General features: G+C 41.1%; 1 protein-coding gene and 1 non-coding gene across 4 annotated transcripts in view; one reads left to right on the forward strand and one right to left on the reverse strand.

The window, feature by feature from the left end:
* Positions 1-16,090, forward strand: part of PPT1 (palmitoyl-protein thioesterase 1) — a 71,035-nt gene that overhangs the window by 5,116 nt on the left and 49,829 nt on the right. The gene's annotated exons all lie outside the window — the stretch shown is intronic.
* On the reverse strand, positions 1,622-1,758 carry LOC112642661 (U4 spliceosomal RNA). Its single transcript, XR_003125367.1, has one exon. It is a non-coding gene; the product is annotated as a U4 spliceosomal RNA (small nuclear RNA).

The following is a 16,090-nucleotide window of genomic DNA, read 5'->3' on the forward strand; positions in this document are numbered from 1 at the left end:
CAGCCCGGGGGCTCAGCGGCTTAGCGCTGACTTTGGCCCAGGGCCTGATCCTGGAGACCCAGGATCGAGTCCTATGTCGGGCTCCCTGCATGGAGCCTGCTTCTCCCTCTGCCTGTGTCTGCCTTTGTCTCTGTATGTCTCTCTAATGAATAAATAAATAAAATCTTAAAAAAAAAAAGGTTAAATAGTGAATTTTATGTGTATTTTTTCATGATATAAAAAACTGAGGAGCTCCTCAGTGACTCAGTAGGTTAAGCGTTTGCCTTCGACTCAGGTCATAAGCCCAGGGTCCTAAGGTTGGGCTCCTTGCTCAGCAGTGAGTTGGCTTCTCCCTCTCCCTCTGCTCCTCCCTCCACTCGTGCTCTCTCCCTCTCTCCCTCTCAAATAAATACAATCTTAAAAATAAAAAAAAAAAACTGAAAGGCAACTGCATCCTAAGGCCTTTACAGTTTTAGGTGGAGCCACTTAAGAGAAACAGGCACTGCTTTGCAGTGCGAAGAGAATTTGAACAGCAGAAGTACTTAGATAAGAAAACACAGATTAACTTGTCATAGTCTTCCTCTTAGATAGCACAAATGCAACATATTCTTGCATAACCAAGTATTATTTCCCAGTAGTAGTGAATGTCCCTTTTTTAAAATTACCTTTCACATTCTAATTCATAGTTTGGAAACAATTAATGAATTAGCACAATTTCCCATAGTGACTGAAGAAAATTTTTGCAATACTAAACAATTCTTTTGACCCCTAAATTTTATGGTCATATGTATATTTGTCTACTCATAACATGGGTTGAGAGATTGATTCTTTACATCATCAATAGATATCAATAAATCTATTGACCCTACAAATAATAAGAATGAACCTAACTATCACCACTGTCCTGACATCCAGACTCTGCCTCCTGCCTCCTCTGCATATCTAGCAGGCATCTCACACAAAATATGCCCCCCAAACTTTTCCTTTCCCAGTAAACCACCGTGTATTCATTCAGCTACTTAAGCCAAAGACTTTGGAGTCATGCTCATCTCCATTCTCTATCTCACACTCCATGTCTAATCCAAGCTCTAAACTGAAAATATGGGCAGCCCAGGTGGCTCAGCAGTTCAACGCTGCCTTCAGCCTAGGGCCTGATCCTGGAGACCTGGGATCGAGTCCCACGTCGGGCTCCCTGCACGGAGCCTGCTTCTCCCTCTGCCTGTGTCTCTGCCTCTCTCTCTCTGTGTGTCTCTCATGAATAAATAAAATCTTTTAAAAAAATAAACTGAAAATATATTCTCAAATCTAATCCATTCTTACCTCCTCAGCAATACCCCCTAGGCCTCTTCACTAATATCGTGTCCCCCCGCCCCATCTAAATATAGGTAATAAACCTTCTGGTAAGCTAGCTGTTTCTATTCTTGTCCTTCTACAGTCAATTCTCTATATCATGGCCACATTAATACTTGTAAGACATAATTCATATTGCATCCCTGTGCTCAAAATATTCCAGGGGCTTCCCATTATCCTTACCAGAGTCCACAAAGTCCTACCTTATTGGGCCCTGCTACCTCTCCACATTCACTTCCCCATCACTTCATCTCATTTGCTCCATTGTGGCTCTAAACACAGTGGCCTTAGCATGCTTAAACAAGGCCCATGACTTTCATACCTACTGTTTCCTTTCTCTGATGTACTTTTACTTTTCTCATTTTCAATTAGCAATAATAGCGCCTTGGATAAACCTCATTGGCTACGATACTGCCACTGCGCAAAGCTTGCTTTTCTCATTTTATTCAAGTTCAAGTATCACCTCAGAGACGTTTTCTCATGACCCTATCTGAAATAGCTTTCTCTATCCCCTTGCTCTTCTGTAATATTTTCATATTAATTGGCTTTACCTTATTATTTTTCTTTTCTTTTTTCAAGATTATTATTTATTTATTTGATAGAGAGAGAGAGAGAGAGAGAGAGAACAAGCAGACAGAATGGCAGGCTGAGGGAGAGGGAGAAGCAGGCTCCCTGATGAGCAGAAAGCCCAAGATGGGGCTCTATCCCAGGACCCTGAGACCCTGACCTGAGCCAAAGGCAGATGCTCAAACACTGAGCCACCCAGATGCCCCAAGTTTTTTTTTTTTTTTTCTGATTGAAATAAAACTGATGTATAACAGTAGGTAGGGTCTTTGAAAGCAGGATGACTTGCTTTATCAATGCTGTAACCCTAGTGTCTCTGGTACAATAGGTCCTGGCATATTGTGGGCAATCAACTTGTTAAATGAAAGAAGAAACTTTAAAAGCTTATAGTGTTTAAATGGAATTGAAGGAGGGACACCTGGGTGGCTCAGCATTTGAGCACCTGCCTTTGGCTCAGGGCCTGATCCAAGGGTCCCAGGATCAAGTCCTGCGTTGGGATCCCTTCAGGGAGCCTGCTTTTCCCTCTGCCTATGTCTCTGCCTCTCTCTGTGTTTCTCTCATGAATAAATAAGTAAAATCTTAAAACAAATAAGTGGAATTGGAGGATCTCTTCTAGGGAAAGTGGGAATCAAGGGTCACAAAACTCATATTCCTATAAACCTTTGGCAAATAACCTAAATGAGTGAAACAGGCTGGATATCAGATGTTTGAAATAGCAAACTGATTAAGAAATGACCCAGGCAGGGCAGCCCGGGTGGCTCAGAGGTTTAGTGCCAGGGCATGATCCTGGAGACCTGGGATCGAGTCCCATGTCGGGCTCCCTGCATGGAGCCTGCTTCTCTCTCTGCCTGTGTCTCTGCCTCTCTCTCTCTCTCCTCTCTGTGTATTCTCATGAATAAATAAATAAAATCTTAAAAAAAAAAAAAAAAAGAGAAATGACCCAGGCAGCAGGTACTCAGCTCCAGCCAATTATTGCTATGGGGGAATGTAGATCCTATTTTGTTAGATCTTCTAATCCTCAAACATAAAAAAGGAGGAGGGTCCAGGATCACCCAATATTGACACACAAGACTAGTATCTAACTAGTAAAAATGTTGAGAAGGAGCTACCAAAGAGGTGGAGGGTAAATCAGAAGGGTGGAATATTCCTGAAGACAAAAGAAGAAAGTGGCAGGAAGAGAGCAGTTAGTTATGCAGACTGCTAACAAGAGTTTGGGTAAGATGAGGACAGAAAAGTGACCATTTGATATGATGTCATAGATATTGTCAATAGCCTTGACTAGAGAAGTTTCTGTGGATCTCTGGTATGGAAGCCTGTTGGAGAGAGTTGAAGAATTAACTGGAGGTAAGGAAGTAAAAAAGGTAGGATGGGAAGGGGAGGAAGTTTATACTTTGGAGAAGTTTTTTCTTTGTTGTTTTTTTTTGGGGGGGTTGTGAAAGAAGAACATAAAAATGGGGCTGTGCTATAAGGGGATGTGAGATTTTGGAAGGAATTCTTGAAGATAAGGATATTCTTATCTTACTTCAAAGCAGAATGGTTGTATGCATATGGAAATGGTACAAGAAAACAGGAAAAAAGTGTGATGTAGAAAAGAGGACAAACTGCAAGAGAAAAGTCCTTGAGAAGGCAAGAAGATATGGCATCCAGATAACAGGGAAAGGTTTGGTCTAGGGTAGAAATTAGAGACACATTTCTACTTTGACAGGAGGGAAGCTGCTGAATATGGGTGTCGATGCGGGGAAGTGTGTAAATGTGGCAACAAGAGACTCTGGAGTCTCTTCCTGAGTGCTTCTTCCTCCATGAAGTATGAGATAAAGTGTTGAGCTGACATGACAGTAAGGAAGGAGGTGGGGAGAGACAGTGTTGAACATTGGAAGAGAGAAGAAACTTTAGAGATAGAGTTGTTTCAGAGTGAGAAAGAAAAGAATACTTATCATATGTGTGTGCGAAGACTGAAGGGCAGTGTTGAGTGGCATTCTTCATTTGTTTAACAAATACTCATGGCCGGTCTGCTATATTTCAGGTACTGTTCTAAGTGCAGAAATAGGTCATTAAATGGGGGTGCCTGGCTGGCTCAGCCAGTAAAGCATGTGACTCCTGATCTCAGGGTCATGAGCTCAAGGCCCATATTGGGTGTGGAGCCTACTGAAAACAAAACAAAACAAAAAGTCATGAATAAAGGATGTCCCTGTGTTTTGTATTGTTTTCTTGCCAGAAGTTACACTACAGTTAACTTACCTGCAACTTTCAGGAGTCATATTCTAGTTCTACAGATACTCCCAGTTCTCCTTGATGAAGCTGGTATTTCTCTCTCTCTCTCTTTTTTTTTAAGATTTTATTAATTTATTCATGAGAGACACAGAGAAAGGCAGACACAGGCAGAAGGAGAAGCAGGTTCCCTGCGGGGAGCCTGATGTGGGACTCGATCCAATTCTGGAACTCCAGGATCACGCCCTGAGCCACCCAGGCATCCTTAATGCTTTTTTTTTTTTTTAAGATTTTGAAGCTGGGTATTTCTCAATACACCATCAGCAATACATTTACAAGTGATGATTTAGGGTAGTTTCATTTTGCAGATTCATCTTTTCAGATTCAAAAAACATGTGGACATCTACCACAGTAGTGGTAACTTCTTTTCCAAATAGGTGAAAAGCAGAGGGTTCTGGAGTTAAGTTTGCCGAGTTTGGATCCCAGCCCCACTGCATATTAGTTGTATGCCTTTAGATCATTTAATTTCTTTGAGCCTCAGGTTCTTTATCTTAGGATAGACATAATATTAGAATGTATCTAAAGAGTTACCATTAAAAAAAACGGGGGGGAGGATGCCTGAGTGGCTCAGTGGTCGAGCATCTGCCTTCAGCTCGGGTCATGATCCCAGGGTCCCGGGATCGAGTTCCACATCGGGCTCCTCATAGGGAGCCTGCTTCTCCTTCTGCCTGTGTCTCTGCCTCTCTCTGTGTCTCTCATGAATAAATAAATAAATTCTTAAAAAAAATAAATAAAGACCTATCATTAGGGGTACCTGAGTGGCTCAGGTGGTTAAGCATCCAACTCTTGATTTTGGCTCAGGTCATGATCTCAGGGTTGTGAGACTGACCCTGTGTTGGGCTCTGCACTGGGTGTGGAGCCTTCTTAAGATTCTCCTTCACCCTCCCCTCCCCACCTCTTAAAGGATAAAAATAAAACAAAATTTAAAAAGAGAGAGGGGGATTGTTAAAGTGTCCAGAAGAGGGCTGGGCACATACTAAGTGCTCAATAAATGTTATTACTGTTTCTATGAGGTTGAGTCTCAGAGAATAACTTTAGCTTCCCTTATTGTAGACTCCCACACGTAGTGACTATGGAAACAGTCTATTTTTATGACTATTGTGTGAGACACAAAATGATCAGAGGACAGACCTATATTGTGGATCATTAAAGGTGTTGATTAGGCTAGAATTTCCGATTTGCAAGTTCAAGAACTCAACTCTATCATTTCACCGAGGTGGTGATTAAGTCACAAGAGCCCAATTTATTAATTCACCCTGAGAAATATAATGGCATCCCTACAGAAAAGTCGACTTGGGAAACAAAATTAGCATCACAAGTTTGCTTAGGGCAGGTGGGATCAGTGTAAAGGGACCTAGAGGATCTTAAATCACTCCATTCCACACTCAGCCTTCTTTATAATTATCTTCTATTCTCTCTTTCATTTCCTCAAGATCTAATCAGGTTTGATTCCAAATCCTATCCATTTGTCCTCAGGAAACTTTCTTCCATCTGTCTTTTCTGTGGCCGATTCCCACTTATCCATGCCCTGGGATTGGGAACATGTATAGAACACAGCGTAATGTCCTCTAAAAGTCTGAGAAGAGCAGGGAGGGGAAGAGTAGCTGCAAGGTGAGGAAGCAAGGTCTATACTCCACAACCTCCTTTGAATGCTGAGCTCCCAGGACTGTCACCACGTCTTCCCAATCTCTCTCCTTTGGACTCATCACCGCCCTGGGCTCCCAGGAGCCTAGTGTTCCATTCTAGGATACTTTGTTGCTATGTTTTGATGAAGGGTTGGGGGTCCCCAAGGCAGAGAACCCTCAGAGGAGATGCAAACTAGAAAACCTCACAGATGCTGCTTCAGTCTTCCTGCCAGAAGTTCTCCCAGGGAGAGAACCTTTGCTCTTTGCAAGAGAATTCTTTGCTCTTCTTTTTGGAGGATTTTACATTAGATTTATGGAAGGATTGGTTCCTTTTCTGTACCACCACCATTAGACAAAGTCCTACTTTTCTCTTGCTTGGGCTATTGCAAGAGGGTCTGAACAGTAATCCCTGCTTCTAGGTCATCCCCCTTGCTCCCTGAAATTCATCTCCCTAAATTCACCAACATTGCTGAAACATGCTTAGCCCCTTCTTGCTTCAAGTAGAATAAAAATCCAACCACTTGGGCAGCCCCGGTGGCTCAGTGGTTTAGCGCCACCTTCAGCCCAGGGTGTGATCCTAGAGACCCGGGATTGAGTCCTTGTCGCGCTCCCCGAATGGAGCCTGTTTCTCCCTCTGCCTGTGTCTCTGCCTCTCTATGTGTCTTTCATGAATAAATAAATAAAAATCTTTTTAAAAATTTTTAAAAATAAAATAAATCCAACCACTTACCACCTGCAGTTCCTAAGAGCACGGAGTTCTTTGTCAGCTCCCCAAACATGTCACTACCACCACCCTCCCTTATACAGTTTTCCTACCTTTGTGTCTTTGCCCAATTTGTCACCTCTTCCTGGAATTCCCAGCCATTTATACTAAATGGCATGAAGAGGAATGTCTGGGTGGCTCAGTGGTTGAGCTTCTCTGCCTTTGGCCCAGGGCATGATCCTGGGGTCCTGGGATCAAGTCCCATATCGGGTTTCCTGCATGGAGCCTTCTCCCTCTGCTGTGTCTCTGCCTCTCTGTGTGTCTCTCATGAATAAATAAATAAAATCTTAAAAAAAAAACAAAAAACAAAAAAAACCCTAAATGGCATGAAGAGATAGTATTAACCATTCATGGTGGATTGGCCCTTCCTTCAGCCCTTCAAATCCTAATCTTTTTCTTACCTCAAGGGCTTTGTTTTCTACCTATCCAGCTCCTCAATCCTCAAGATTCTTCTCTTAAAGTAGGTCCCTTGCTTTTCTCTATTCTAGCAGCCTGTTCTTTTTTCTTCCTAGTACTTAGCAAAATCTGTGATTATGTATGTAAGTATTAGCGTATTTGTTTAACATCCCCTACCACCACCTCACTAGATCATAAACACGCAGGCCTGTTTGTTCTCCACTCTATTTCAGTGCCTAACTCAGAGGCCACAGCAAGCATGAACATTTGCTGGATGCCTGAGTGACTGAATAGGTTACAATGCATGGAATTCATGGTCTATCATCAGCAAAACCACCTAGATTCTCAGTCTCTTCTCTGCTTTAACTTACACCTGGCTCTCCCCAAAGAACATTTCTTCCCTCACCTGCTGTCCTTCCTCTTTTGCTCACTTCATGGGTTGGGGCCTGGCACGGAGTGGTTGCCACACACATATTTGTTTAATTGCTTCTTGCTGTGTGCTTTTCTCTTCAGTCTGATGGATGGTCCGGAAAGATAGTCCAACAAGAGGGGAGAGCCTTTACTGTCTTGAAGTCAGAAGGGCTAAGATCGAATCCCAGTCTTGCTGCTGACTGATCAGGCAAGCTTGACCATTTTACTTCTCTGAGTCTCAAGCTTTGTCCTTCATATAGAACAGAATTTTAAGCGGTCAGAGGTTACCTTGGTTAGGTTGGGCCAAGGTGTTAATCTACACTGCCCCCTAGAGGGCTTTTGTTTCTGGACTACTGGACTCAAGCCCAGGAATGTTTGAAGATCTTTGCCAGCTACTCTGACCCCCTGGAGAGAAGGGCCGGCTGGCAACAGACAGTGAGCCACAGATGAAAAGTTCAGCAGCCTGGAAGAGGGCAGCAGTCCTTGGGCAGCAGAGTAAGAGTGGTCATTCTAGTTATTCTTGAGAACTGGGCAGGGGACCTGGTTGAAAGACCAGATTTACTGCCAGTTAAGCATTGGGTGGGTTGCTTAGAGCTTAGAAATTTGGGTTATTGCTAAATGTGTGGTACATTTGTTAACCACGATTGGGTGAGGTTAGGGATATTTCTGAGCTATACATTAAATTAGGATATTAATAAATACCCACCTTTCAGGGTTGTTGTGAGGATCAAATGAGAAGATGGATTTGTGTGAAGTGTGAATATGGTGCCTGGTACACAATAGATGCTCAATAATTGGCAACTGGTACTATTGTTTTTGAAAATTAGGCAGCCTTTCCACTTTTCTTTCTTATGCCAAATGACAAATTTATTCTCTAAAAATAAAGAGAAAATCAGAAAAAAATTAAAACAAGAATATGGTCAAACTAGGTACTTTTTTGTAGGTAGTACTTTGCTTTTTAGTTTAATAAGGAAACAGGCATTCTGTTAATTATGTGTAACTGAATATACTTAAAATCCATTAATAAATATAATTATTAAGTTGTCAGTGGCCAGGGATAGGGAATAGAAATTGATTGAAAGCGACAAACAGAACCTTTTGGGATAACAAAAATGTTTTATATCTTGATTGTGATCATTGTTACATGTGTATATACATTTGTCAAGGTTCATTGAACTATACATTTATGTGGGTATTTTACTGTATGTTATACCTCAATAGAGCTAATTTTTTTAAAGATTTTATTTATTTATTTGAGAGAGACAGAGATAGCAAGAGAAAGCATGAGCAGCGAGGAGAGGGAGAAGTAGGGAGGAGAGGGAGAATCAGACTCCTTGCTGAATAGGGAGCCCAATGCTGGACTTGATCCCAGGGCCCTGGGATCTTGACCTGAGCCTTAGGCAGATGCCTAACTGACTGAGCTACCAGGTGCCCCGAGCTAATTCTTTTTAAAAGGAATTTCTAGGGGATCCCTGGGTGGTGCAGCGGTTTGGCACCTGCCTTTGGCCCAGGGCGCGATCCTGGAGACCCGGGATCGAATCCCACATCGGGCTCCCGGTGCATGGAGCCTGCTTCTCCCTCTGCCTGTGTCTCTGCCTCTCTCTCTCTCTCTCTCTGTGACTATCCTAAATAAATAAATAAAAATATTAAAAAAAAATAAAAAATAAAAGGAATTTCTAAAAATCTAATCTTTTCATAGGTTTTATTATTTTAATACTTCTTTTATTTAAATTCAAGTAGCAATTGAATTTGAAATTATTTTTATTATTCACTAACCTACACTTGACATTAAATAATTTAATAAATATTAATTTATCTTAATATCACGATAATATGCTGTCAGTGATAGTAATGGAAATGAATCAGTGAGAAGAAATGCTGTTTTTATTATACATATGAACATCCCAGATAATGACCCTGCCCTGGAGACAATGTTGGGCTCTTGGCATTCAAATTGAAATAGACAGGATCCCTCACCTCAAGCAGCAGTTTACTGTGTAGTGAGGGACCCACACATAAACAGATCATTTCTCTTTTTAAAAAGTGAATAGTTTTTAAGAATTAAAATATGCTTTTGATTTTTTAAAAACTCTGCACAGAAGAATACATAGTAAAAGTAAGTCTCTCTGTGATCCCTATCTCCATCCCCCCTTTCAATATGGTATTTGTATACAGTAGCTTTGTATATAGTAGCTTTGCCCTTTCTTTATTCTGGTTCTTCTCCTTGCCTTTTTTTTCTTTCTTTCTTTCTTTTTTTTTAACTTAACACTTCTACTCTGGAGATAATTCCATAACAAAACATATCAAACAGATACTTTTTCCCCCCCTCTCCCACCCTCTGTAAACAGTTAGTTTTCAATATATAAGGAGGTAAAAATCACGGTAGAGGGATAAAAAGAATGCAGTGGATTGGGTGCCTGGGTGACTCAGTCGGCTAAGCCTCTGCCTTCAGCTCAGGTTATGATCCCAGGATCCTGGGACCCAGTCCCACAGGGAGTCTGCTTCTCTCTCTGCCCCTCCCCCACTCATTCTCTCTCTCATTTGTGCTCTCTCTCTCAAATAAATAGATAAAATCTTAAAAAAAAAAAAAAAGAATGCAGTGGGTTCTGTGGAATACTACAGACTTCTAGCTAGCTTAGGTAAAGCTTCCTGGAGATTAATGGGGCAGCCTCATCTCTTTTATGTGTATTCCAGGATAAAAAAACACTAATTAGTAAACAAAACCCTCTAGTTGTGTACTAAACTGTGTGATTCTGTCTGCAACTCTGATATTTGTTTGGCAGGGAGCAAAAGCAGTATGTGCAGACCAAGGATGGAGAAAAGATGCTGTTCAGAAAGTGAGACTGGGGAGGGGGGACTTACCTGTGCCCTTCAAGCAGGGGTATAAGTTGGATGGTACTTGGTACAGGACAAGCTAGAAGCCCAGTGTGTGCAGGAACACACTGGAGTTACAGATCATGTTCAGTTGACCCAGGGGCTGACTAGGATTAAAGGACGTTTATTTGTAGTTCTCTCTAACTAGGATTGCCAGATTCAGCAAATTAAAATGCAGTACATCTAGTTGAATTTCCAATTTAGATAAATAAAAAATACTTTTTTAGTATAAGTATGTCCCAGATTCAAACATAACTGGGCTTCCTGTATTTTATCTGGCAACCCTTACGAATGAATTAAATTAACTACTCAAAACCATGAGCTCAAAAACAATAGGGAAACAAGCATGTTTAATGGAAAGGGATACCCCAAAAAAAGAAAATGTGAAAAGCTAAAGTCAAGATTTAGCTGATGAGTTTAGGGCTGATGGGCCCAGGCTAAGAAAGCAACTCTGGTGGTCTGGGCTGGCAGGGCTAGGGCTGAAGTGCGGCTTGGAAACCTCAGGACTAGGAGGCCCTCAAGGCAAAGGATCCAGCTCTCTCAATCAGAATCAGTGGGAATGGAGCCAAGCAGATGGCTCCTGGGGTTAGGAGGTTGAGTAAAAAGTGAATATATCAAGAATAATGGGAGCCAAGTTTCTCACTGTTGAAGAAGACAGTTACAAATATGGAAATGGAAAAAACTAGAACAAACTCTGATGTTAATATAGAATTAAAGATAGAAATGGAGAGTGTGTGTGTGTGTGTAGGTAGAGTTAATATTAACTATCATATATAAAGAAAGAGAAGAGAAGATGCATGTGTGTGATATATATGTAGTGGTGTGCTGGTAAAGTGGCTTTCTGATTTAAAAAAACCACGCTGATATTTAGCATTTGCTGATTTCCATGGTATAAATACTCCTACTATGGCCAATTTCAAACCACCACCAGTGTAACAGCTGCTTGCAGAATTCCTGAATATTCAACATTGGGCTTTTGCAAGCCCATATGAGCTGACTGCAGCCCAACGCTTCAGAATCCACACAATATCTATGTTTGTGTGGATATGTGTCCATAAGTCTATTTCCTAGCTGATGTCCTATTTTCTAGTTCTACTGAAAGGACCTGCAAGAATATGTGACATCTAAAAACTAAAAGAAATGAACAAGCAAAATAAACAGAAACAGACCCATAAACACAAACTGGTGGTTGCCAGTTTGGGAGGGAAGGGGTTGTGGAGATGGGCAAAATAGGTGAAGGGGATTCAGAAGTACAGGCTTCCAGTTATCAAATAAATAAGTCATAGGGATGAAAGCACAGCACAGGGACTATAGTCAATGATATTGTAACAACTTTGTATGGTGACAAATTGTAACTACACTTATTATTGGTAATGTATATAAACACTGGTACACCTGAAAGTAATATAAAATTTGTGTCAATTATATTTCAATTAAAACAAAGGTCAAAAAAATAATTTGATTGTATATGCAAGAGTTTTTTTTTTTTTCCAGGCTTTTAGGCTATGTCTGTGTTTGTGCCAGGACCAAACTGTTTTGACTTCTGCAGGGTAGGATTAAGTTTTGAAATTAGCTGGGATGCCTGGGTGGCTCAGCGGTTGAGTGTCCACCTTTGGCTTAGGTTGTGATCCTGGGATCTGGGATCAAGTCTTGCATCTGGCTCCCTGTGGGAGCCTGCTTCTCCCTCTGCTTATGTCTCTGCCTCTCTCTCTCTCTCTGTGTCTCATTAATAAATAAATAAATCTTGAAAAAAAAAGTTTTGAAATTAGGAATTGTGAGACATACAATATTGTTCTTTTTAAAATTGTTTTTGGCTATTTGGGGTCCCTTGCGATTCAATATGAATTTTAGGATGGATTTTTCTATAAAACCGAATAGGTTGAAAAATATTTTTCTTTTTTTTTTTTGTTAAGATTTTATTTACTTATTCATGAGACACACACACAGGAGAGAGAGAGAGAGAGAGAGAGAGAGAGAGAGAGAGAGAGAGAGAGAAACACAGGCAGAGGGAGAAGCAGGCTCCACGCAGGGAGCCGGACAGGGGACTCAATCCCAGGTCTCCAGGATCATGCCCTGGGCTGAAGGGGGCGCTAAACCTCTGACCCACCCAGGCTGCCCGAAAAATATTTTTCTATGGAAGAAATGCTACACATTCTTTTTTTAATTATTATTATTTTTTATTTATTTTTATTTTTATTTTTTTAATTTAACTTTTTATTTATTTATGATAGTCACAGAGAGAGAGAGAGAGAGGCGCAGAGACACAGGCAGAGGGAGAAGCAGGCTCCATGCATCCGGAGCCCGACGTGGGATTCGATCCCGGATCTCCGGGATCGCGCCCTGGGCCAAAGGCAGGCGCCAAACTGCTGCGCCACCCAGGGTTCCCTATTTATTTTTTATTTTTTATTTTTACACATTCTTATAATTCAAAGTTTTCCCTAAAATGGTCATGACTGGCTGGCTCAGTCAGTAGAGCATGTGACTCTTGATCTAGGGGTGGTAAGTTTGAGCTCCACATCGGATGTAGAGATTACACAAAAATAAAATCTTTAAAAAAAAGTATTGTGAACTGACCACAGATGTGAAATTAGGGACCCTTTTGAGACATGTCATAATGGCACTGGATCCCTGTATAGGAAAAGTTGAAAAGCCCAAGCATTTTATGAGATCTCCCTTCCCTGGTTTCCACCCATAAGAAAGCAGGCTCAGTAACACTTTGGGTCTATTTTCCTAAGGCTATTAGAACAGAAAAGACAGCTTACCTCTCATTGGTTTATTTGTTTCAAAGGCCTTTTCAGAGCTATGAGGAATTTAGTGGTTCTTGATAGGATTGCTTTTATCTTGCCTCTGGAGAAAACTTTTTTTTTTTTTTTTTGAGAAAACTTTTAACTCCTACTACAAAATCACATCTTTTGTGGCCTAGTATCACTTAGCAGTATAAAGTGATCTCAGATTAATTTGTGCAAACAATGCATTTGATATGCATTCGCCGTGACCTTTCTCTTTCTAAGACAAGAAAAATAATAAATAATGTATATTTTACAAATAGGCTTACACAGATTCTAGTTCTGCACCTACTTGATAAGGCTCTTAATCTCTTCATCTTAGGTCTTCAAAATGGAATATTAATAGAAACTACATCATCAGGTTGCCTAAGATCAAATGCATTCATAGATGCAAAATGTTTAGAACAATGTTCTATCAATGTCAGTAATTACTTTATCAGGTGTTGTGAGGATTAAGATGAATGAGATAACCCTTGTGAAGGTCTTGGTACGGATCTGGCACAAGGAAAGTGCTAAATAAGGGTTGATTATCATTATAAACAGATGTTTTTATGATTTTCTATGAAGCCTACCCTTTTATTAGGTACATTTTCACAGTTTGGACATATGAGGAATTTATTATCATAACAAGCATTGGGGATCCCTGGGTGGTGCAGCGGTTTGGTGCCTACCTTTGGCCCAGGGCACGATCCTGGAGACCTTGGATCAAATCCCATGTCAGGCTCCTGGTGCATGGAGCCTACTTCTCCCTCTGCCTATGTCTCTGCCCCCCCTCTCTCTCTCTCTCTCTCTCTCTGTGACTATTATAAATAAATAAAAATTAAAATAATAAGCATTGTTTTTTTTTAAATAATTTTAAAAAAAGATTTTCTTTATTTATTCATGAGAGACACACAGAGAAAGAGAGAGAGAGGCAGAGACACAGGCAGAGGGAGAAGCAGGCTCCATGCAGGGAGCCCGATGTGGGACTCGATCCCGGGTCTCCAGGATCACACCCTGGGCCAAAGGTGGTACCAAACCACTGGGCCACTGGGACTGCCCAAATATAAACATTTTCCATCTTGGTCACATAAAAGTAGACATACAAATGATAGAAGTTGGGAGATAAATGTGGAGAAGAACACTGAAGGAAAGGGAAGATAGCTGATATTTGTGTTTCACAAAAATGTGGAGTCTAGAGATGTTTCTATTGTTGCCTATACATAAAACAAATATGTAAAATATTAATTAGAATTACTAATTAAGAAGATAGCAGGAGATGGGATGTGTTTAAGTAAGCTAAACCCCTATCTATCATAGCAGGAAGCCAAAAATAGATAATAAATCAAGAAATAGTGACACAGGGGTACCTGGGTGGTTTAGTGGTTGAGTGTTTGCCTTTAGCTCAGGTCGTGATCCTAGGGTCCTGGGATGGAGTCCCACATGGGGCTCCCCACAGAGAGCTTGCTTCTCCCTCTGCCTGTGTCTCTGCCTCTCTCTGTGTGTCTTTCATGAATAAATAAAATCTTTAAAACAAATCTCAGCCAGAGTCTGCAGAAATTGATGAACTCATCTTAAAATTCATATGAAAATGCAAGAGATCTCAGAGCGCCTGGGTGGCTCAGTCATTTGAGTGTCTGACTCTTGGTTTTGGCTCAGGTCATGATCTAAGCATTGTGAGATCAAGCCCCCATCAGGCTCTGCACTCAGTGAGGAATCTGCTTGAGATTCTCTCCGTCTCCTTCTGCCCCTCCCCCACTTGCACTCTTTCTCTCAAATAAATAAATAAATAAATAAATAAATATATTTTTAAAATGCAAGCAATCTAGAATAGCCAAGACAATCTTGAAAAGGGAGAACAAAGTTGGAAGACTCACACTTTTTGATTTCAAAACTTTTTTTTTTTAATTTTTAAAATATTTTATTTATTTATTCATGAGGGACACACAGAGAGAGGCAGAGTGAGAAGCAGGCTCCATGCAGGGAGCCCGATGTGGGACTCAATCCTGGGACTCTGGGATCATGCTCTAAGCTGAAGGCAGAAGCTCAACCACTGAGCCACCAGGCCTCCCTCTGATTTCAAAACTTACTACAAAGCTACAGTAATGAAAACGCTGTGGTAGTGACATGAGGATGGACATGGAGATCAATGGAATTGAAGTGAGAGCTCAGAAATAAGCTCTTACATTTATAATCAATTGATTTCAACAAGGGTGTGAAAACAAATCAGAAAGAATGGTCTCTTCGAGAAGTAGTTTGACTATATAACTATATACTAAAGTGTTGAAATGTACATTTTAAATAGGTGAATTTTATGATACGTAACTATATGACAATAAAGCTATTTAAAAATATGTAAGACATCAACTCCTTTGCTTACAATCCTCCAGTGGCTTCCCATAGCATCTACAATAGTGGTTCTTGACCAGGGAGAGAAAGAAGGTTTTGTTCCAGGGGACATTTGACATTGTCTGAAGACCTTTTTGGTTGTCTCATTGTCAGGGTACTGCTGGCATCTAGTGGGGAGAAGCCAAGGGTGCTGCTTAATATCTTAGAATGCACAGGCTAGTCCTCCACAACAAAGAATTGTCCAGCCCAAAGTGTCAACAGTGCTAAGACTGAGCCACTTGGATCTAGAGCAAAAAAGGCGAAGTCCTTACAATGGCCTATGAAGCTCTCCTTGATCTGGTCCTGGATGCCCCTACTGTCAGCTCCCTGTTCCTTCAGACACACTGGCCTATTCACTGTTTCTCAAACTCTAGTGGGCACACTTCTGCTTTGCAGGTTTCACACAAATTAGTTCTTTTGCTTAAGAGACTGTTCCCCTGAGAATCATATGGCTAAATTCCCTCCTTATAAAGTCTTTGAAAAAATGTCCCTTCTTAACAAGACCTACCTTGACCATCCTATTTAAAATTATGACACTCAGGGAACCCGGGTGGCTCTGCGGTTTAGCATTGCCTTCAGCCCGGGGTGTGATCCTGGAGACCCGGGATCAGGTCCCATGTCGGGCTTCCTGCGTGGAGCCTGCTTCTGTCTCTGCCTCTCTCTCTCTCTCTCTCTCTCTCTCTGTCTCTTATGAATGAATAAATAAA

This window comes from Canis lupus, chromosome 15, assembly GCF_003254725.2.
Source record: "Canis lupus dingo isolate Sandy chromosome 15, ASM325472v2, whole genome shotgun sequence".
NCBI lineage: Eukaryota > Metazoa > Chordata > Mammalia > Carnivora > Canidae > Canis > Canis lupus.